Below are 22,635 nucleotides of genomic sequence, written 5' to 3' on the forward strand. Positions count from 1 at the left end.
TTTATCATGGATAGTGTTGACAGATCTTCTACACGTAAAGTTCTCAGACCACTTGTATCAGAGTTATCTGGGAAGCTTGTTTAAAAATGCAGACTCCTGGACCATACTCCAGCCCTAGTAGATGAGAATCTCTGGGGATAGAATCCAGAATCATCTTTTTAAAGAAGCTTCCCAGGAAATCTTTATGCATTCTAAAGTTTGACAACCATTGCCATAGAGGACACTCCCAATATATCATGAGAATAAAGGAAAAGTTGGATTTTTGTTTAGTTTTTGGTCACCTAATCTTCTACAAACACACACACACATACACACACACACACACACATTATTTGGAAATAATCCATTGTATTTTATGGGTGTACATGCTAAATTGATGAAATAAAGAGCCACCAAAATACAATGCTTTAGATACAACAGAATTTATTTATTTCTCATGGGTGGTCTTGGGTAGGTAGGTGGCTCCAATCCAGGTGGTCATTAAGGGATCCAGGTTACTTCTGCCTTGTTGCTCTGCCTCTTCTAGAGGGTTGTCCTCTTCTGCATGGCCCATGGTCAACACTGGCTCTTACCATCATGTCCACAATCCAGCCTACAGTAGGGAAAGGAGATGAAGTGGAGAGCAGTAACATTTAAAATGTGATCTACAAGTTGTATACTTTACTTTTACCCATGGGCTAAGATTAAAAGAATAAAAAAAACCCAAAAAACAGATTAGTTTAAGTGATGGAAGACAGCCAGAACACTTTTTTTTTTTTTTAAAGATTTATTGATTGATTGATTGCTATGTTGGGTCTTCGTTTCTGCGCTAGGGCTTTCTCTAGTTGCGGCAAGCGGGGGCCACTCTTCATCGCGGTGCGCGGGCCTCTCACTATCGTGACCTCTCTTGTTGCGGAGCACAGGCTCCAGATGCGCAGGCTCAGTAGTTGTGGCTCACGGGCCTAATTGCTCCGCGGCATGTGCGATCTTCCCAGACCAGGGCGCGAACCCGTGTCCCCTGCATTAGCAGGCAGATTCTCAACCACTGCGCCACCAGGGAAGCCCAGACAGAACACTTCTAACTTCATTAGACAATTTCCAGCATTTCTTCTTAGTCTTAATTAATATATGTACATGTGACATAATTAATGCTAATAAATCATTCTTCATCTTGCTATAGGTAATTATAGCAATTGGTGGGCCTATTCTCTTCCATCTTTTCATGATAAATGCTTACTATACTTCTATCTTGGAAAAGAAATAGGAGTCCTACCAACTATCTTTTCAAATTTTCAGTTCACAAACAGTGAATGAGCCAGAACCTTAGTCATTTCATCTATGAAATGCTAACTGGCTTGGTGAATGTACAAAAATATACATGGATACAATTCTATGCCAAATGAAGGGAGATCAAATAGTAGACACTAAAGAAGAGTGAATGTAACAATGTATATACAATATTCATCTACCTTGTCCCCAGTGACCCCTAACCACATTTAGATTTGGTCTCCCTACACACACTGGGTACAAATATAGGTACAACAGTTAGCCAACTGATTCTTTCTCATTACTTTTTGGGAATGAAATGGGAAACATTTTATTGGTGTTCCTTCAAGAAGAGTTACTCAAACAAAACTTGCTCTTCGAAAATCTCAAATATGATCACATCCCTGATTAAATCCAGTCATGACTTCCCATTGCTCTTGGGTTTAAAGGTTCATTCAATTAGTAAGGAAATAAACCCAACATAAACTAGATTACCCCCAAGAAAGTGGGAAGTGGGGTGGGGGGGATTGACTCACGTAATGAAAAATTCAAGGATAGATTATTTTTAGGTTCAGCTAAATGAGGTGACTCAAATGAGTCAAATGCTCTTATTTGGTCTATTTTAGCTTTATTGTCAGGCAGGTTCTTCATTTACAATAGGTGATAGAAAACCCAGGCCTATATTCTGCATTCACAACAATCCCAACAGAAAAAAAAAAAAAAAAAAGCCTCTTCCCCAGCCCCAGAACTGTTTTGTTGCTTTTGATTTAACTGACCTAGATACCAACATGTGGTTAGGATGTCCAGAACCAATCACTAAAGTCAAAAGTTTACAATGTTCTGATTGGCCATGTCTGAAACTGAAAGTGAAGTCAGATTCACCTGGTCACATGTAATGAAAGTTGTAGTTCCTCTGGGAAAATTAGGGAGTGGACCTAGAAGAAATGGATTCCTGATAGGTCAAAACACAGATGTTTACTATAGTTCACCTCCAGGCTGCACAACACCCACACATCTTTTTCTTATACCTAAAAATTCAAAATTCCCCAAGCCTACATTAAGCAATAATATCATATGGAATCAAAAGCATAGGTACCAGCACCATTCAAGTGTTACCCAGTTACTGCAACCAGACTGAGTCTAGACTCTCTTGTTAATGTGCATTCCTCCCGGTTCAGAAACCTATTGTAAAATGATACATTTAATCATCTCCAACAAACAATGTATATTTGTGAGGAGGAAACAAAATAACTACCATGAAAACTTCTATTTGAAAAAGGGGAAATGGGAGGAGGGGTGGCATGCAATGGACTATTTGCAGGACAGGAGTAGAGGAATCCCTTGCCTTGGCTTTGGAGTGAATTTGTTGAGGACCCCTTTTGTCTACTCTGGAATCTGTCTTCGGGGATGATCTCCCGTGTAATATGTCTTCTATGGCCATGGGTGAGAAAGGCACTGGGGAGTTTTTACTTTCTGGTCATCACACTCTACTACTGGTGCTATTTCCGTTAGTGTGGGTTTAGGATACTGAGTACTGCCTTGGGGGTTGAGCAATCACAGCCCTGAGTTTATGGGTGTTTGAGTTACTCTGGAAACCCAAGTTCCTTAAAAGTTTAGTAAACTCTACAATCTATTTGTTTCCTATAAATTCAGGGAGTTAGCAACAAAAGCCAGCATTGGTACTGAGGCCTAATCCTTGATTCTAGATCCCAAAGGGGTGGTTTCTGTCTTCTAACAATTAACCTTGAGGTTTTGTCAACAGAGGTGGGTGGAGCTCCTGATTTCAATCTTATCTTCTGATTTCATTCTACCCTCCCCACTTTTGCTAGCACTAAATTTAGACTGGAACAGAGGCCTTTACTTTTTCAAACTCCAAACAGTTATAAAGTTTCTGACCCCTAGTTGTTTGGGATTTCAGGACAAGGGCTAAAGGGCTGCTCTTAGTGTTTTCACTGCTTCCAGACAAACCAGCTTTAACTGCAGCTTGTCCCTTTCTTAACGGAGCTCACTAAACCTCACAAAAAAAGAACCAGTACAACACTGCTATATTTAAAATGGATAACCAACAAGGACCTACTGTATAGCACAGGGAACTCTGCTCAATGTTATGTGGCAGCCTGGATGGGAGGGGAGTTTGGGGGAGAATGGATACAGGCATGTGTGTGGCAGAGCCCCTTTGCTGTGCATCTGAAATTATTACAACATTGTTAATTGGCTATACTCCAATATAAAATTAAAAGTTTAAAAATAAATAAAGAACCAGTACATTACTATTTAAAGAAAAAAAAAAAAGAACACATCTTCTAATCTCCAGTCTCAGTAGGCCCATACTCTGAGTCCCAAGATACCACAGATAACAAGTTAATCAACTGTTGTGTTTCACTTCTCAGCTAAAGAAATGTAAGCAGATAGGGTAGGGGATCCTTGGAGAAAGAGAACCAGGCATGGCTTTCTTGACAGAAGAGAAGCCATTTTGGCCTATGCCATTTTTTTGATCTAAGCCTGGCCACAATGCTTGCCCTTGAACGGGTCTCAGTAATAATGATCTTAAGAGAACAGAAGGACAAACTTATCAGGCAAGAGAAGTAACAATAACAAAGATAACAAATCAGTTGTAAAGACTCCAGGTTCTATTTTGATGGTAAAGACTAGCGTCAAGCACTGTCTAGAGCTGTTTTACAGGATTTAAATCCACCCCCCCCCCCCAACTCAGGTGCTCAACCGCTAGATCAATTGGAATCTAAGGGGTGATGATGTTGACCTTTTCTGACCCTCATGACTTTGATTAACTGAAGTTTGGATTCTGTCCCAATGTTGCTGTTTGGGGAGAGACTGCTTTGGAAAAGATCCCCGGTGTTCTCCTTACTGGCTGCAGGTAATAAATCTTCCCTTCTCCCGATCTTTTGCTTGGTTGTGGCTTTTGGCTTGACATCCACCAAGAGGCTGAAATGGAGCAGGACCCTGTGGGGTCCTCCCAGGTACAAGTCCTTTCCGTGTCTCCCGTTTCTTATTTGTAGGAAATAGGCTTCATTCAGCCTCCTCACCTTCCCTGAGTTCCAAAGTGTAGAGTCAAACTGTTACTAATCACAGAAGGGAGGGAATGCAGAAACAAGGGAGGAACAGTCAAGAAACAATAGTGCAGTCTTGGGGCAGGGTCCTGGTTCCTCCTCAAGGAGTATAATAACAATATCTTCTGCAGGAACTAAGGCCCCCACTCAGGTGGAGGATGGTAATTGCAGGCTGAGCACAAGATTCCTGGAACACAGCCCTGTACCAACCAATCAGAAGAAAGTCACACACCCTGCAGCCCACACCCCAAATTTTCCCTATAAAAACTTCTCCCTGAAAACCACCAAGGAGTTTGGGGTTTTAGAGCACAAGCCACCCATCCTCCTTGTATTGGTGCCTTTACAATAAAGCTGCACTTTCCTTCACCACAATCCAGTGTCAGTAGATTGGCTTTATTGTGCATGGGTGAGGGGACCCAAGTTTGGTTCGATAACAAGGTGAACCCAGTTTTCAGGTAACAGAAAGAGGTCCTCGTTGCCTCTTTCCTACCTACACCCAGCTAATTCCACACTTTAGCTGTCACCACACTTTGATCCTTGTACCACTTAAAAAAAAAAAAATAAGAAATCAAGACTCCTCCAGATCTAAGTTACTAAAATATATCTCAAACAGGCTTGCCTGGTAAGAGGAATTTACCGGTTCACAAACCCGAAAAGTTATGGAGCAGATCTATTCAGCGATGTTAGCTGGACATAATCTCTCAGCACTACTCTCCTCTGTGTTGGCTACAGAGAGACATTTCCTTTGAGAGAACTGAGCTTTTCCCTCTGGTTGCAATAGCCAACACCACCAGCAAAAGGCCCAGAGTTGGCCCTATTGGTTCTGATTGGCCTGGCTTGGGTTGCATGTTTCCCTCTCTTAACCATTCCTGTGGGGAGAGCAGGAGGTTATGCTCTGATTGGCCATGGCTGCTTCAACACGGGCCCACATTTGAAGCTGAAGGTAGACTGACTCTTCCTAAACCTCATGGTTTGAAGATTGGCTCTGTTACCCAAAAAACTGAGTTCACCTCTTGATGGATATTGAGCCAAAAGACACAACCAAGCCAAAGATTGGGAGAAGGAAGGATTTATTATCTCTTGCAGCAAGTAAGGAGAACACTGGGGATCTTTCCAAAGCAGTGTCTCCCCAGACAGCGAAACTGGGGAAGTTTTAAGCTAATGGTACATGCATATTCATGTACCATTGCCAGTTGACAGAGACTTGGGCAGTTGACAGAGTCCAAGCTTTAGTTGATTGAAGTCATGAGGGTCTGAAAAGGTCAACATCATCATCCCTTAGGTTCAGGGTGATCTGGTGGTCGAGAGCTTCAGGCTGATCTTTACCATTGAGATAGAACTGGGAGTCTTTACAACGGATATATTCTCTTTGCTATGGTCACTTCTTTTGCCTGAGAAGTTTGTCCTTCTGTTCTCTTAAGATAATTATTACTGAGACCTATTCAAGGGCAAGCATTGTGGCCAGGCTTAGCTCACAAGATGGATTAGGCTGAAGATGGCCTCTCTACTGTCAAGAAAGCCATGCCTGGTTCTTTTTGTCCCCTACCTTATCTGCTTATAGTTTCCCAAGGATAAATCATAGTATCATTCTCTGACAGAAGTGAGGATGGATCCTGAGCAGGTTAGGTCAATATATAATGACAAAAACAGATTCAATGTGACCTACAAGGCCTTGTATGTCCTGGTCCCTGCCTATCTTCAGCCTCATTGATTGTACTCTCCTACTTACTCATTGGGTTGCAGCCACACTGGCTTTATGACACATCCATTTCTGCTTTTGGCCTTTCCCGTGTGCAGTTCCCTCTGACTGAAACAAGACTCCTCTCCCCACACCCCATTTGATTGGTTCATTTCTAGTTATTTTTCAAAAGTCAGCCCAATTATCACTTCCTCAAGGAAAGCTTAAGTTGACTTCTAAACTGGGTTGCATCCTTCCTTGTATCTTCCCCCACAGCCTCCGAACCTTTCCTTTGTAGTGCCTGTCATAACTGCAACTTAAGTGTTTAGTTGTGTAATTACTTTCAGCTCTAGGCAGACAAAATATCTCTGTACCTTTAAAATATTTATTTATTTATTTAGCTGCACTGGGTCTTAGTTGCCGCACGTGGGATCTTTAGTTGCGGCATGCAGGAAATAGGCAAGCTGAAGGAATATGTGATGCTGGAGGTAATTCTTTTTCTCTCATTAATCTCTATATGCCTGGATCTAGTTTTTCCCCAACTCTCTCTCCCTTGCACACCAATACCAATTTTTTCCTAGGTTGGTTGGTCGCAATTATCTAAGAGAGAAGATATTTTAGTTGCATAATAATACATAACTATGAGGGAAATCGGGAGCAAAAATAATTTTCAATGAGATATTTCTGAAAGATACATCATGTTACTTAGTGCAAAGTGCTCACAATCTGAAATAGATAAACATCGTTCTGGTGCTAGTTGAGCCATTAACCAGCTCTTTGATTGTAGAAACTTATTTATTCTCTCTGAGCCTTTACTTACCTGTAAACTGAAAATAAATATCTACCTTGCAGGATCCTTGTAGTATAAAAATAATATGTACTTTGTGCTCAGCACTCAGTAGACCATCAATATTTGGTATATATTCTTATGATTATTCTTGGATCACAGAGCTGTCATTATAGTGCGAAGCATGGATTAGAAACCTTAGCCATCACTGCACATCACCCAGATGGAGATTCTCCCGCCACTGTAGGATCCCTTTAGTATTTATTTATTACCTGCAGTGTTTTATAATACACCCTTGTGTTTTGAAGGAAGCTCTGATTTCTAGAAATGTATGTTATATTATAGACACCACCTTAGCCTTGTCCAACCACCAGCATTTAATTCATAATACATTTCACAGACCCCATTCCTCTTTCTCTCCAAAGCAATGATGAAACTTGTGAAGAAAATCTACAGAGCCCACTAGGGAGGGAGAGAGATGGAGGGAGGGCACGATGAAATGAACTCACCAAACCAATTGTCCTCCCCTCCTTTGTAAGGCCTATGCTCCTCAGCTTGTCAGCAGAATACTCTTTTAAAAGACCCTACCTTTCAGGGCCCTCGTTCAGTAAGTTTTCTTTTCTTTCCTGTATCTTTAACCACCCACCTCAATCTGCTCTCTCCCATCAGTAAACGTGCTGGAGTCTTTCCCATCTTAAGACATTCTTTCCTCCATCCGACAACGCCCTGGAGCTTCTTTGCTATCTGCTTCCTTCTCTCTGTAGCCAACCTTCTTTAAACATCGGCTCTCCCTATCTCCACATCCTCACTTCCTGTTTATCCTTCAACCTCAGGCAGTCTGGCTTCTGTCACCAGGACTCTTCTCCTGAAGCTCACTTGGCCAAGGATTGCAAGGAATGCCCCACTGCTATACTCAAGGCAGTTCTCGTTACTCGTCTCAGGTGACGGCTCATTAGTATGTGGCCCTGCTCACCAGGTCAGACCTCGTTCGTGAGGCTAGTCCTTAACTTGGTTCCCACAACAGCACACACCTCTGGTTTCCTCCTTTGGGGGCTCCTCTTCTTTCTCTGAAACCTCACAGGGAGTGTCCCTCTGAGGGTCCTGTCCTAGAGCTCCACTTTTCTTCTCACTCAGAGTGTAAAGGTATCTCCCTCAACTGCCATCTGTCTGCAGATGATTCACAAATTTCTAACTCCAGTCTGAATCTTTTTCCTAGGTTTCAGGCTCAGCCATCCAACTGCTTACTGCACGTCTCCCCATGTATGTCCCTCAGGTGCCTCGAAATTAATGTTTTGATCACTGATTTCTTTTTTTCTCCCACAGCTCTCAAAGTCCCACTTCCAGGTCCTCTTCTCTTCCTGTCATTTCTATCTCCAGTGAAAGTCACCACCAACTGCCCCAGCCAGGTCAGAAACCTGGGTGACATTCTGGAGCCCCGCCTCTGCTTCACCGTGCTTCCAAGCACTTACTAGGCTCCATTTCTTCTACCTCTGTGACGCCCATGTACCTGTCCATTTCTCTCCTTCCTATTGCCTAATCTCTAATCCAAGACCACTCTAATATTTCCTAAGTCACTACCCCTGTCTCCCCACTGGTGTTCTAGCCCCTGCTACTGTGTTCTCTCAATCCACTCTCCCTAGTGCTACTAGAGAGAGATTTCCAACATCCAAATCTGATCATTTTCTTCTCTCTGAAAACCCGTGATTGACTTTCTACTGCACTTAGGCCACAACCCAAACCCCTTACCATGACTGTCACTAACCCCCGTGACTGGTCCCTGCACATGGCCACAGCCTGAGTGGTCACCCTCTCCCTCTTCACTTCCTATACAAGTCATTTGGAACGTGTCTTTTTTTTTTTTTTCCCCTCAAACATGTCGTGCTCTCTCCTGCCCCCATTCTTCATATACTCTTTTTATTCTTTTATCTCCACCGAGCACTCTTTTCTGACTTTTTACTTGGCCTGAATAATTCCTATTCATCCTTAAGATCTTAGCTTAAATATTACTTTCATGGGAGGTTTGCTCTGAGCTTGCAAGCATGAGGTAAGCACCCTTCTGACTGCACCCCAGCACACAACACAGAGTGTTTTATCATAACCCGTTTACATGTCTGTTTTCCCACTTGACTATAAGTTCTTGGAGGGCAGGGAACACATCTTGTTCACTGTTATATCACTGAATGAGAGAAAAAATAAGAAGTATATTGAAGTGAGAATAATGCAATGAGCCATCACCATGTAAGTTTAATTTTAAATATAGAATTAATTTAAATTTAACTTTAAATATAGCCTTTCTTAAAGGCTGAGAAAGCAGAGCCTGGGAAATGCTACCACTAATGTGAAACAAGAATGGCCAGATATGTCGTTATTATTACACCTTTTAAGGGATGTTTCTGCGATGGTATTTCCATCCGTTTCTGATCCTTCTGTGATTTGAGGATTTCCTGAGCAAACCCTCGTAACGATGTCATTTGACTCTGGTTATGGTCATGTGCTGATTAAGCTGCCTCTCAAGAATGTGAAATTGAAACACAAATGACACATCAGTATCTCAAGCATCACCATAACCTGTGACAGTTTAGAAACTTCAGATGAACCATTTTGCAATGGAAAATGAGACTAACAAGACTTCATTTCTAAAGTTTTTTGTTTTTTTTAAAATTTCTGAGAAAGTGTCTTGACTTGTTATTCTTCCCCTTAGAAACGTTTTTTAGGGAATAGATTATCTTTCCCCTCACATTTGCAATGAACAGAATTCCTACCACAGTGGATGGCCTACATTAAAACATAAACAAGTAAATAAACGAAAAACAGTAAACACACTTTTCCTAAATGTTTCCATTACTGTAGCATTCTGCTCTGCCTGTGTGAGCATAGGCAAGGAATACAAATGTATCAGCCTAAGATACAATGTCGCAGGTTGATCAGAGCTTCTTTTCTGCCCCCAGGAAGGAATTAAAGTTGGTTTATTTGTTTCCCTTTGGTTTGTGGAAAGAATACTGAAGAAGACTTAAGTCTGAGAATGTATCACCTGCTGTGTAACCCTGGGCAAGTTACTCAATCTCTCTGACATGTCCCCTCATGTGTTAAATACATGTTCCCTAGTGTTAAAAAATAAGATAAAATAAAATGGGATTCATAACTGTCTCACCTATTTTAAAGATTATTGTAAATACTAAATGAGATCATGCATGTTAAAGATTTTGGGTAGGTTTTTTAGTAGCAGAGTCTAGACTACAATCCTAAACCATGTCATTTACTCATATCAGACTGTGTTTAACATTCCAATAAGTATGCTTTTACTAGTTTCTCTTTCTAAATTTTTTTGACTATCTGTTTTGTGACTTGATACTACTTTTACCTTTAACAGTGGCCCTCACTCACCAAAATTATGACTTTAGCCTTTTTTTTGGATTTTAAATTTAGAGAGAGACTCTTTTGGTTCTTGTTCACTAGTAGACAATAGCTATTAATGTTTTAAGATTTAAGGAGAATCAGGAAAGTCTCCTTTATTAAAGTGTGTCAGTATCACCACTAGGATCACACCCACCTGACATCTCCCAACCCTGTGCTGAACACACCATTCTTCAATAGTTCTCACTTCCTTATCTCTCTCTACCCAGTCTAACTAGGGTCAGTGATCGTAAGATTTCAGAGAAATAAATGTTAGGGACCCCCAAAGAAATGCTTCTTTAGCATGTGTTTTTGATGTTCTGATTTAATGTGTGTGTGTGTGTGTTTCTTTTCACCTTCTACTCCAACTTCTCTTTCAGGAACCCCTATTTTGTGGTCACTCACTGCTTAAATGTACTTTATTCTCTTGGGGATTAAAGTCATTGTGAAATGCAGAACAATTGCTTGGCAATCAACCCATGTTCAACTTAGAGGCGTGCCTAATTACTGACAGATCAAGGAGATTTTCTGCCAAATAGTAATAGTATTGTACTCTAAGATATAAAATAAGAAAACAAATTAAACAGAGGTTGGTGGTGTAGATCTGTGCAGGAAACTACCCCGCCTTCCCACAGGCTCTGAGTTGGCACTGATTCAGATCTCATTAGATTTTTCTCACACATCTCTGGAAAGTATGAAAACACACTTTAGAATATTTGAAGAAAATGGGATGTCAAGTAGTGACTACCCTACTTCCTTTTTTATTTTTCCTTCTTTTCCATATAGAATATCATAAGAAAGGGAAGAATTTAACTCATGGGGACCTAAAATTAGTTTAATCTGTAAAGCTCTTTCTTCCAGAAAGAACTGCACTAATAGTTAGCTGCTTTGTAATACATTCATAAACTATTGCATGACCATTATTTTGGAAAAAGAAAGAAATCAGAATCAATTTGTCTAACTGTCTGGATTAAAGAATGGTTTAAATGTTTTTAGAAAAATGTGACAAACTCAACCGATAGATTTTTTTTTTATTAGAACAAAAATCCCTAAGTATTCTTCACAAGTTGAACTCAGGCAACTTTCAACACTTCTTTCTCCCCACTGCATCAGGCTATCAGTCCTATCACTTGCATTTTCCCCTGCTCTTTCCTTTTCACTAGTAATAATCTGGGTCATTCTTTGGCTGCTAATTATTTATCTCTTCCTCAAAGGAGAGTTGTTTGTTTGTTTGTTTTTAACCTGCCACAAGAGAACTTAGAAGGATTTAACCAACCTGAAATACAGAAAGGGAGTCACAGGCAAATTTGCTCCATCTTTGCAAAGGTGTGAGGGCTTCACCAGACTGTAGCGAGATACCCACTGTTTGCTTTTTGTCATGGGATGCTCCATGAATGACAACATTTTGTGCCCATTAACTATTAATATTATGTGTAAGCCTTAATTGTTTTCATCGTATTTTTACACATTAAGCTATACCAGTGATTTTTCAGCAGAGCTGTACATCTGATTATCTGTGAATCTTTTGAAAAATATTGTTACTCTAGCCCCATCCCAGACCTCATTAATCAAACCAAGACACTGCTGGGGGTAGAGAAGTGCAAGCTAGTTATTTGTATTTTTCAAAAGCTCCAGAGGTGAGTCTCATTCATTTTCCCAATGGAAAGATTTGGTGCCCTCCCATTCTGAGTATTTTATCCCCAAAGATCCATGTCCTATGAACAATTTCAGTAGGTGGCACTCTTTCCACCTGTCAGCTTCCCTGTTTGGCGGGAATGAACCCTAAGTCATTCAAGGAAATCAGGAGCAGATCAAGGGTGCAACATCCTTTCACCACACTAATATTGAAAACAGGTAGCAGAACTTATCCGTAAACAATTTGTTAGTGGGGGTAAGACATATGTTATAGGGATGGGGGAGTGGGCAGGAGTGTGATACCACATTTGTTTATTACACAAATGTAATCATTATTCCCAAAAGTTCAAGCATGCCAACTTCTAGCATACAATTGGAAACAAAAGAAACAGGGTAGAAAGCAAATGATTAAAAAACAAAAACAAACAAACAAACAAAAAAAACCAAGTAAAAGTTTAGACAGAAGAGTTTTTGTTTCTGCTTTTGTTTTATGAGGAAGAGATAGGGAACACTAATGTTATTGTAAAAGAAAACAAAAACAAAACCCCAAAAAACAACCCCCCCCCCACACACACACTAATTGTGTGAAAAACTTATCACGGCATTAAACATAGATATCTGTATCTGCTAAACTGGGGAGACAGAACAGTGTAGCTTGCAAGGACATGAGCTTTAGAAGCAGACAAACCTAGATTTAGATTTAGACCTTGGTTCCAGCTCTTTAATCCCAACCAAATCACTCAACTGTTAATTCTCAGTAAGCTTTTACCTAACTTATTTGGTTATGCTAAGCATTAAATTAAAAGATAATGAATGTACAAGAATTATTGCAATGCTTGGTACATAGCCAGTATTTAACAAGTAAATGTAGTATATGTAAATGCAGATGTTGAGTTGTTTTTTTTTAAGTAACAGAATAATGGAAAATTATTTTGAGTTTTGAAGGGAAGATTCTTATACTAGTTAGTACTAATAATGGTGAGAAAAACTTAGAGGAAGATGAGCAGGAAAAGATATGAGGATAGTTTGGGCATAATGAAAAAGGCCTGATTTTGGATTCACAGAACTTGGGTTTGAGAGGTGATCCTCTATTGCAGTAAAAGTCACTTAGCCTCACTTTTCATTTTTATAAGACAGGAATTAAATGCCATTTTAATGTGGCATATGATTTTGAATATTAAACAGTGTACACCTTACCACAAAAATATTAGTGTACAAAAATGCTTTTAAAACTATAAAATCCTATATAATAAACTTCATTATTGAAGTTTATCACTGAAACTGAAAAATTATCCTCTCAGAAGAAAGTGGGGGACTTCCCTGGTGGCACAGTGGTTAAAAAGCCACCTGCCAATGTAGGGGACACGGGTTCGAGCCCTGGTCCAGGAAGATCCCACATGTCGTGGAACAACTAAGTCCGTGAGCCACAACTACTGAGCCTGCGCTCTAGAGCCTGCAAGCCACAACTACTGAGCCGCGTGCCACAACTACTGAAGCCTGCGTGCCTAGAGCCCGTGCTCCAAAACAAGAGAAGCCACTGCAATGAGAAGCCCGCACACCGCAACGAAGAATAGCCCCCACTCACCGCAACTAGAGAAAGCCCACGCGCAGCAACAAAGACCCAACACAGCCAAAAACAAAATATAAATAAATTAATTAATTTAAAAAAAAAAAGAAGAAAGTGGGATATTAAATGCGTTACCAAAGTTGGATGAGAATAAGAAGAGTAGTTACTGGATTGTGAATTCAGAATTTATGAGAAGAAAAGAGACTGATATTAGCAACACACTTGCAATACTTCTGGAGATACTTCCATGAGATTTGTCTCACTAATGAGCCTAATATTCTTTGTCCACACCTCGTGGCATGTGGGATCTTAGTTCCCTGACCAGGGATTGAATCCATGCTCCCTGCAGTGGAAGCTCGGAGTCTTAACCAGTGGTCTGCCGGGGAAGTCCCCCTGATATTCTTCTTATAACGCCTTTGACAATATTTTAACAGGATTAAACTTTTGAGTTTCATCTGACATTTCATTTTTACCCCCATTAAATCACACATTGGAAAGCTCCTGATTTGAGTGTTAGGATTATATCATTTGTGTCTATTTCTTTAAAATTTCCAAATGATAGAAAGAGAAATTAACCATATGAAACAAGGTCAGTAAAAAAGTAAGTAGAAATCATATTAACAAAAGAGACTCTATCAAGAATCTCATAATATTATGATCCTCGGCTTTAGACGATAATGGTTTGTATTAATAATAATAATAATAATGTATATCAATAATTTAAAGTGTTCTGTATAAATGTTTCATCTCTTGGGGATTTTTTTAACTTGGCATTCTACTTATATTAAATATGTACCTTTGTATGGTGTGCAGTAATGTCACTAGACAAAAGAAACAAGAAAGTCCCTTCACAGCAATGACTGCTGTGCTGTTTGAAGGTCAATTGTCTTTTAAGCATGGAGAGAATCTTTATCATGTCATACTTCAGAAATGTGTTTTTGGAGATGGGAAACAACAGGCCATGATTTAATGTTTTTGTTAAACCACTGTAATTCTTTCAAAGGAGTATGCACCACAACTCTCAGTTAAAGAGAAAATCAAGTCCTTAAAGAAAATTTCCTATTCTGCAGGTGGGGAGGAAATTAAGAATCACCTATTATTTTTTTGTTAGTACAAGAAATTTGCATTGTAAAGCAAGCTGCTATTGTCAACTCTTTTTCTTTTTTTTTTTTTTTAAGTTTTACTTGATTTTATTTATTTATTTATTTATTTATTTATTTATTTATTTATTTATTTATTTTTATTTTTGGCTGTGTTGGGTCTTCGGTTCGTGCGAGGGCTTTCTCCAGTTGCGGCAAGCGGGGGCCACTCTTCATCGCGGTGCGGGGACCGCTCTTCATCGCGGTGCGCGGGCCTTTCTCTATCGCGGCCCCTCCCGTCGCGGGGCACAGGCTCCAGACGCGCAGGCTCAGCAATTGTGGCTCACGGGCCCAGCTGCTCCGCGGCATGTGGGATCTTCCCAGACCAGGGCTCGAACCCGTGTCCCCTGCATTAGCAGGCAGATTCTCAACCACTGCGCCACCAGGGAAGCCCGCTCTTTTTCTTTTTAATCTAAATTTATTTATTTATTTATTTTTGGCTGCGTTGGGTCTTTGTTGCCGTGCGCAGGGTTTCTCTAGTTGCAGCGAGCGGGGGCTACTCTTCGTTGCGGTGCGCGGGCTTCTCATTGCGGTGGCTTCTCTTGTTGCGGAGCACGGGCTGTAGGCGCACGGGTTTCAGTAGTTATGGCTCACAGGCTCTAGAGCGCAGGCTCAGTAGTTGTGGCACATGGGCTTAGTTGCTCCACGGCATGTGGGATCTTCCTGGACCAGGACTCGAACCCGTGTCCCCAGCAGGCGGATTCTTAACCACTGCGTCACCAGGAAAGCCCTGTTGTCAGCTCTTTAAAGGACAGAGCAGACAGGAAGCTGCCTCCACCCTACGAGGCTTAGAGACCGAGCAATTGAGTTAGACAGCAGGTGCCCAGCCCAATCAAGTCAATTTTCTAACACAGAATAGCATGTCGTGGGACTTGTTCTATTAGTTTTTTTCCTCTGGTAAGGAAGTAAGGATTTTTCTGTGTGGAAGTAGTGCTGGTCTTTCTAGTTGGAGAAAAAAAAGAAAATGGTAAGGAGTTTGATAGCAATTGACTGCTGTTAAAACAGCAAATTATCTTTTAAAAATAGATTATCCACATCTGTAAGAGGAGAAATCTTAAGAATGCACACAGTTAATAAAAGCTTGCTCTGAATTACCCATAGAAATGTGCACTAATATCCAGTCAACAACTGATTATGTTCACTATAGCTTATCTTTCCCAGAAATAGCAAGTAAGAAAGAGGTTTTGAAAAAATCAACAATACAAAATTTCACTAAGATATTTTACACCTGGAGACCTTTAGAATTTTACTTCCTTTTGCTGTTGAAAAGTCATAACAGCCAAGAGGAGTAAGGCATGTTCTTTTCAATTAACAAATGTCATGGTGGTTAAGGGTGGGGTGGAGGTGCAAAGGAAGAAGTTGGCAAGAAAAGGTTCAGGGCCTGTTGCAAAACCAACTGCAAGCCAAGTATGATTCCAGGTAGACGAGAACCACCTGCTACAACAAAGAGAGAGGTTTAAAAGATGAGAAGGAGGTGACCCTACAGACCATTTCCCCAATTATCATATAAATAAGGGAATATATGGGTGTTTATATCAGACACATGCCAATACAATATTTGCCATGTTATTCAATGTAGGAAGACATATAATTACTTCTATACTTCTAGTTAAACAAGAAAAACTCTTGAAAGTAGATGGCTTATGATTGGTAACAGTAATAACCAGTAGTAATAACCACCTGAGCACTTAGTGTCATATTTAATCCTCACAACCACACTGTTTTAGATGGTGTCTGACAGGTGAGGAAACTGATATACACAAAGGGTTAAGTACCATGCTCAAGGTCACACATTTAGTAAGGGTGGAGTCAAGATTCATCTGTCTCTGTGGGCTCCAAAGCTCATGCTTTCCACAATTCTGCTGTTCTGTGCACTGCACAACGGTACGTCACAGCCTTCGGAAAACTTTACTTTTTGGACTTGAGAAACAAATTACAAGGCACCTTTTAAACAGCTTAAAGTCCATTAGCAATTGCCAAGACTTCAATGACACATTAGAGTGTACGATTAGAAAAGATGGAAATTCATTTTACATGAATGCTTAGGGAAACGAACATTTTACTTAGTCTAGTGCAAAACCAGAAATCGAAGTCAACTTTGTCTCAAAGTGGAATAAACAGTGTTTCCCTTCAAACGCTCTTCTTAGTAACAACGTGACACATACGAAGAGTTCCTTTTTTAACCCTTTTCAAAGAGAAAATATTCCGATTTCATAAAATTAGGTAAAGACTTCAAAAGAAATTTGCGGACAAAAAACCGTGAGCTACACAAAGTAACTTGTGTTTACTTAAGAGTATCGTGATCACAATGTAGTGATCCCGTAAAAGATGTGCCCAAAAGGTCTATCTAAAATTTGAATGCCAGTAACGTGAGAACTTCGAATAGAGGGCAAATCTCAAAAACCATCTGATATACCAATTCACATGGGCTTTGTTCTTTATCTCATCTTCACATTAAAAATTTATGATTAGGAAAAAAAAAAAGCATTAAAAAGAGAAGTAAAACTACTCGGCAATGGAAAAGAAAATCTGTCAGTGGATGCGAGTGGTTATAGAATTCCGAACTTCAGGGAAAATCGAGCGTCCGTCATTCGGCGTTTAGTTCTTTATGGGTCGATTTCTTCGTTGCTTAATTATAAGGCTGGACATTTTTTCAAAATAGAGGCTCTTATGGGAGTAAATTTAAGCATTTGAAAGTGCAGATTTATTTCTTACAACCGAATCCAGCGCGAAGTAGAGAGTCACTGGTGCGAAAGCCTTCTCGGATCTGCGTGAATCCTTCTTCCCAGCCCACGTGGCCAAAGTAAACAGAAGGTGGGCCGGGGCGGGGAGAAGCGGGCCTGGGTCAATTTCCTAATTTGTCGAGTCTTTAAAACTACAGGCCCCTAAAGCACTAAGGGCATGCCCTCCGCGAAACTGGGGAGTGCTTCTGCTGAGCGAGATGAAAGCGACTGTGTGGAGAGGATGCCAAAGCGGAGACCAGGCGGGGCGGGTGGACCTACCAGGGGGTGGGTGCGCGAGGGGGCGTGTGCGGGGATACCTGCCAGGAGGTGGGAGTGGGGGCGGGGGCGGCGCCCACCTACTCTAAGGAGGCGGTGGGGTGTGGTACCAGCAAAAAGTTTAAAAGGTTAAGCTGGGTCTCGCAGCCTCCTGCCAGGGACGCACGCCACCTCCCCCTTCGCGCCCGCCCCGCGCCTTCACCGGAGTGGAGACCCATCCGAGGGTCCCGGGGGCCGGACCTTCCCCCGCGCGCCCCCGCCCCGCGCTCCTCCGGGCCCACGGCCCCCCCCGCTGGCTCCCCAGCCCCGGCCTCGACCGCGCGCCCCCTCGTTCGGCCCCAGGGGCCGCCGGCTTTTGTGCGGGGAGCCCCGGGGCGGGGAGCCGATTCCGGGGGAGCCGGGGCCGAGGGCCCCGGGGCGGCGGCGGAGACCGGGACGGAGGAGGCGGCGGCCGGGTGGAGGGGGAGGAGGCGGCCAGGAGGAGGAGGAGGAGGAGGAGGAGGAAGCGGGGCGGAGAAGGCGGAGGAGGAGGAGAGCGGCGGCTGCGGCGAGAGCTCGGGCGGCCCCGCCGCCTCCTCGCGAGCGCCGCGCGCCCAGGCCCGGCTCGCATGCGAGTCACGTCCGCCCCCTCGCCGCGGCCGCCCCGAGACGCCGGCCCCGCCGAGTGATGAGAACAGACGTCAAACTGCCTTATGAATATTGATGCGGAGGCTAGGCTGCTTTCGTAGAGAAGCAGAAGGAAGCAAGATGGCTGCCCTTTAGGATTTGTTAGAAAGGAGACCCGACTGCCACTGCTGGATTGCTGCAAGGCTGAGAGACGAGAACGAGGTCAGAGCGCTTCTCTTGTGCCGCGAAACTCTCCCTTTCCTCTCCCCTGCGCTTTCTCTCGGGCTTGTGGGGACTGGGGAGCAAAGCCTGCAGTGTCACCCACAAATACCAAGAGGGAAGAGGGAAGCTTCACAAATTACTGGAGCCTCTTCAACATGGCTGACAAATATAGTTTTAATTCCCCCCCACCCCCCTTTAAACCTGTAGTTCTGTGTCCTCCTCTCTCCCCTGCTAGGGCTCGTGTCCTCCTCGCCCAGAAAACTTACCTTTGGGAGTCCGGCCGGCTGCTTTCCCGGCCTTTTATCCTCCGGAAAGTGATTTTTCTCTGCTTTCCTTTCTAAAATAGTTCAGCTGTGGGGGGCACGACCTTCCCCTTGAAGCTTCCCCACCCCCTCCCTTCGTGGAAGGCAGACGAGCCTCGGGTTTATCCTCGCCCGCCCTGGGGAGAACACAGACGGAGTGGTCTTCGACCCTTTTCTCCGCTGGGGCTCTGGGTCTGGGTGTGCGTTTGCGTCCGCCCCCTTCTGCCCCGTGTCCCCCCGTTTCGGGGGCTGCGCTCAGCGAGTGTCAGGCGAGTGGAACAGGAGTCCACTCAGTGGGGTTTTGTTTTTTCCTGAAGTCCGCGCGTTTTGTTAGCGGTGCCGAGCGAGAGAGGAAAGAATAGTTTCTCTGGTTCCCCGAATAAGACCCGAACCCACTTTTCTCGAGGTACATCAGCTCTGCGATGGGCTGTACCTTCCAGCCTGGGGAATGTGTGTGAGAGAATTTGTGGGCAAATCTGTGTCCTGGCTTTGTGCTTCTCCCGAATCAGCTTCGTCGGGTTCCCCGGTAAGTGACAGGCAGACACAAAGGCAGGCGCAGGCCGGGGGAGGGGGCGGGCGGGCAGGATTGGTGGGGGGGGGGGGGGTGAGTGTGGAGAGTTGGAAGACTGCAAGGTCAGGGGCGCCGAAAGAAATGAAACCCAATCCCAGTAAAGAAACAGAGACGTAGAGAGCAGATTTCTAACAGTCCCATCCAAATTTCTCTTTCCCTCTTGGCTGCTCTCTTTTCTTTGGTCTTTTATCTCTCTGCTTTTCTCTGTGTCTCTTTCCTCCTCATCCTCTTTCCTCTTCTACTCCTTCTTCTTCTTCCTCTTCCCTTTTCTTCCCCTTCTTTTCTTTTTCTCCTCTTTCTCCTCCTCCTTCTTACACACATGAATCTTGCTGAATCTCTTTCATTGGGGCTGCTCGTCTAGCGATATTAAGCTAAGTTTCTATGGAGAGTTTTCTACCTATGGCAAATAAAGTGTGGGCTGGATAGACTACTGAGAAGGTCGAATGTGAAATATAAGTGAAATTTACTGGCTATTACCCTCATGACATACTTTTAATTGCATTGAGTTTTCTTCCTTCTTTTTGTAGTGTTTAGGAATTGCAGAAGGATCATTTTCCAGTTGTTTAAAATTTAGTGAAGTATTTTTATATTTGTCTGTCTAGGTAGTAGGATATATCCAAAATTTAAAATCTCGAGTCACACATTGTGCTTTTCCCTCTCCAATCAGGGAAAATAATGGCAAATACAAATCTAAAAATATTCATCAACAAATGATCCAACACAAGAGGAAGAGTATATCTTAGGGACAGTTGGAATGTACATAGAAAAGATAATTGGGTTGGGTTGGGTTGGGTTTGATTTAAGACTGTGGGTATTGTTGCCTGGCTAATGAAAATCATTATATTTGCATTTTAATGAAAAGTTGTAATACTGGAGGGGAGTTATATTCTTTTCCATGTTTGCCTGTGTGTTTTGTAATAATAGGTTTGAAGTAGAATATAAATTTCGACACAATAAATACTGATATTTTAAATGTTGTCAAGCAGAAAAGTGTTAGGGAAAGATTGGGAAGTCAAACAAGTTTAGAAGGCATGGACATGATTAAAAGATGGACAGAGGGAAAAGCACAGTAATGGACATTACTCCATAAATCGGATTTCCAAAACTATTTGTCCTCAGTAGTTCACTTTGTAACTCCTTGTCTTTTGATCTCTGGAAAAGCAGTTAAGTTTACTTTAATCATTGATATTGGAGGCATGATTACAAGGGAGACATATTACTCATCTCTGTGGAATACAAACAGCTCATTTGGTTAGTTCTTATTTGTCCTAAATAATAAAGAAAACACTTAGGAATTTAGCATAAATGCTTACTGTTTGTTGAGAAAACTGTGGTTAATTATTCCAGCAATTCAGAATTTAAAATAAGTAATTTCTTTTGCTAACAGTGGTATATAACTACTTTTGGGGGACTTTTCAGATGTTGTATATACTGTCTTAAGGCTATTCAACTAATAATAGATATATCACATTGATAAATAAGGATATCTACATTGATTAATAATTTTGATTGTGACCATGAAAGCTTGTTCTTTCCCAGCATCCAATTTAGACTCTTTTCTGAAAATAGCTGCTAATTAATATTGTATGAGGGGCTTCAATGATTATAAGGAGGAGATGTGCATATTATTCACCAAAACAAGAAAATATTACTTTTTCCTTTACTAGAAAAATTATTTTAATTATATGGGATACTTTACAATGAAAGACATAACCTCAGCTTTTCATTTGCCATATTTGTGAGAGTCAATACTACCTGGATTCTCCAAAAATTTCATTCATTCATTTATTTCTTTATGTATGCATGTATGTATGTATGTCTGCGATAGGTCTTGGTTGCTGCGCACGGGCTTTCTCTAGTTGCGGCGAGTGGGGGCTACTCTTCCTTGTGGTGCGCACGCTTCTCAGTGCAGTGGTTTCTCTTGTTGCAGAGCACAGGCTCTAGGCGCACAGGCTTCAGTAGTTGTGCACACGGGCTTCAGTAGTTGTGGCTCACGGCCTCTAGAGTGCAGGCTCAGTAGTTGTGGCTCAGGGGCTTAGTTGCTCCGCGGCATATGGAATCTTCCTGGACCAGGGATCGAACCCCTGTCCACTGCATTGGCAGGCGGATTCTTAACCACTGTGCCACCAGGGAAGCCCTGCTTATTTGTTATAAATTTATTCATTTATTTATTTATTTTTGGCTGTGTTGGGTCTTTGTTGCTGCACGCGGGCTTTTCTCTAGTTGCGGTGAGCGGGGGCTACTCTGTTGCAGTGCGCAGGCTTCTTGAGATGGCTTCTCTTGTTGCGGAGCACGGGCTCTAGGCACGCGGGCTTCAGTAGCTGTGGCATGCAGGCTCAGTAGTTGTGGTTCGTGGGCTCTAGAGCACAGGCTCAGTAGTTGCGGCGCACGAGCTTAGTTGCTCCACGGCTTGTGGGATCTTCCCAAACCAGGGCTCGAACCCGTGTCCCCTGTGCTGGCAGATGGATTCTTAACCACTGCGCCACCAGGGAAGTCCCCTGCTTATTTTTTAAATTGAACTAATGGTTAATGAGAAATTAACTTGGAATGAGGGAAGTCTCTTGCCTTGTTTAAATTCACACATTTACCAAACTCTTCTTATGGCTCTAATTAGATTTGGTATTGTGTTGGTCCATGCCAGGAGCCAGAGGGATTGGTAGGATTCTGATTCAATGGCGCATGGACCTAGACATTGGCAGGTCAACATCACTTCCAGAACAACTGAAATGCACCTGCCTGGGAGTTGTTATGACAGACTTCCAAAGTTCTGTTTGGGCACTAGACTTGTATTAGGTAACAGAGTGGAGTTAATGTTTTGGTTTCGCTTGTTTCAGTTAGAATTTCTCTATCAATTTCTCCAAGGCTGCACCCATACACAGTGTTGTAAGCCAAATGTCACTACTGAAATGTATTGGGTTGGCCAAAAAGTTCGTTTGGGTTTTTGTAAGATGTTACTGGAAAACCTGAATGAACTTTTTGGCCAGCCCAATCTTTCCTTATTTGTTTATCTCATTAAGAAGTTCTTCTTATGATTCACAGACACACCTGGCAGAAACTCTAGTTTTCATACTGCACCAAATCCAAGTTAGTAAATTCATATGAATTCTTAAGAAATTAGTTTGAAATAAAATGTTCTCAAAAGCTATGGATGTTTGACATTTTAGAATGTTTAATACTTAGAAAATGTTAAATCTGCTTTTTTTTAATGCCCTAATTGCCTCTACAAGTTTAATTGTTGTCTTTGTTGTTGATGTTATCATTGCTTAATAGACTTTAATAGTCTTAGCAATCTTCAATTACTAGAGGGAGTCTTCTTTGTTTTGTAAACAACCATGTAGACTGTTTTACTCTAATTGTTTCCTGTCATGGGGACAGGTTAAAACTTTGGACCAGCTAGCTGTCAGTTTTGGTTCATCAAAATAA

The 22,635-nt window shown here is 42.1% G+C and overlaps 1 protein-coding gene and 1 long non-coding RNA gene across 4 annotated transcripts in view; one reads left to right on the plus strand and one right to left on the minus strand.

Moving 5' to 3' along the window:
* Positions 1-406: 406 nt before the first annotated feature.
* Positions 407-19,161, minus strand: LOC130708246 (uncharacterized). The gene is made up of 2 exons (XR_009008379.1): positions 18,606-19,161; positions 407-592 (listed from the first exon to the last, which is right to left on the minus strand). It is a non-coding gene; the product is annotated as an uncharacterized LOC130708246 (long non-coding RNA).
* Positions 18,208-22,635, plus strand: part of TET2 (tet methylcytosine dioxygenase 2) — a 135,819-nt gene continuing 131,391 nt past the window's right edge. For all 3 annotated transcript variants that reach the window (XM_007190980.2, XM_007190981.2, XM_057546944.1), the window contains exon 1: positions 18,208-18,339. The gene's annotated coding sequence lies outside the window, so the exon portion shown is untranslated. The remainder of the gene's footprint in view (positions 18,340-22,635) is intronic.

The sequence above is a fragment of the Balaenoptera acutorostrata genome, chromosome 5, assembly GCF_949987535.1.
Source record: "Balaenoptera acutorostrata chromosome 5, mBalAcu1.1, whole genome shotgun sequence".
Lineage (NCBI taxonomy): Eukaryota > Metazoa > Chordata > Mammalia > Artiodactyla > Balaenopteridae > Balaenoptera > Balaenoptera acutorostrata.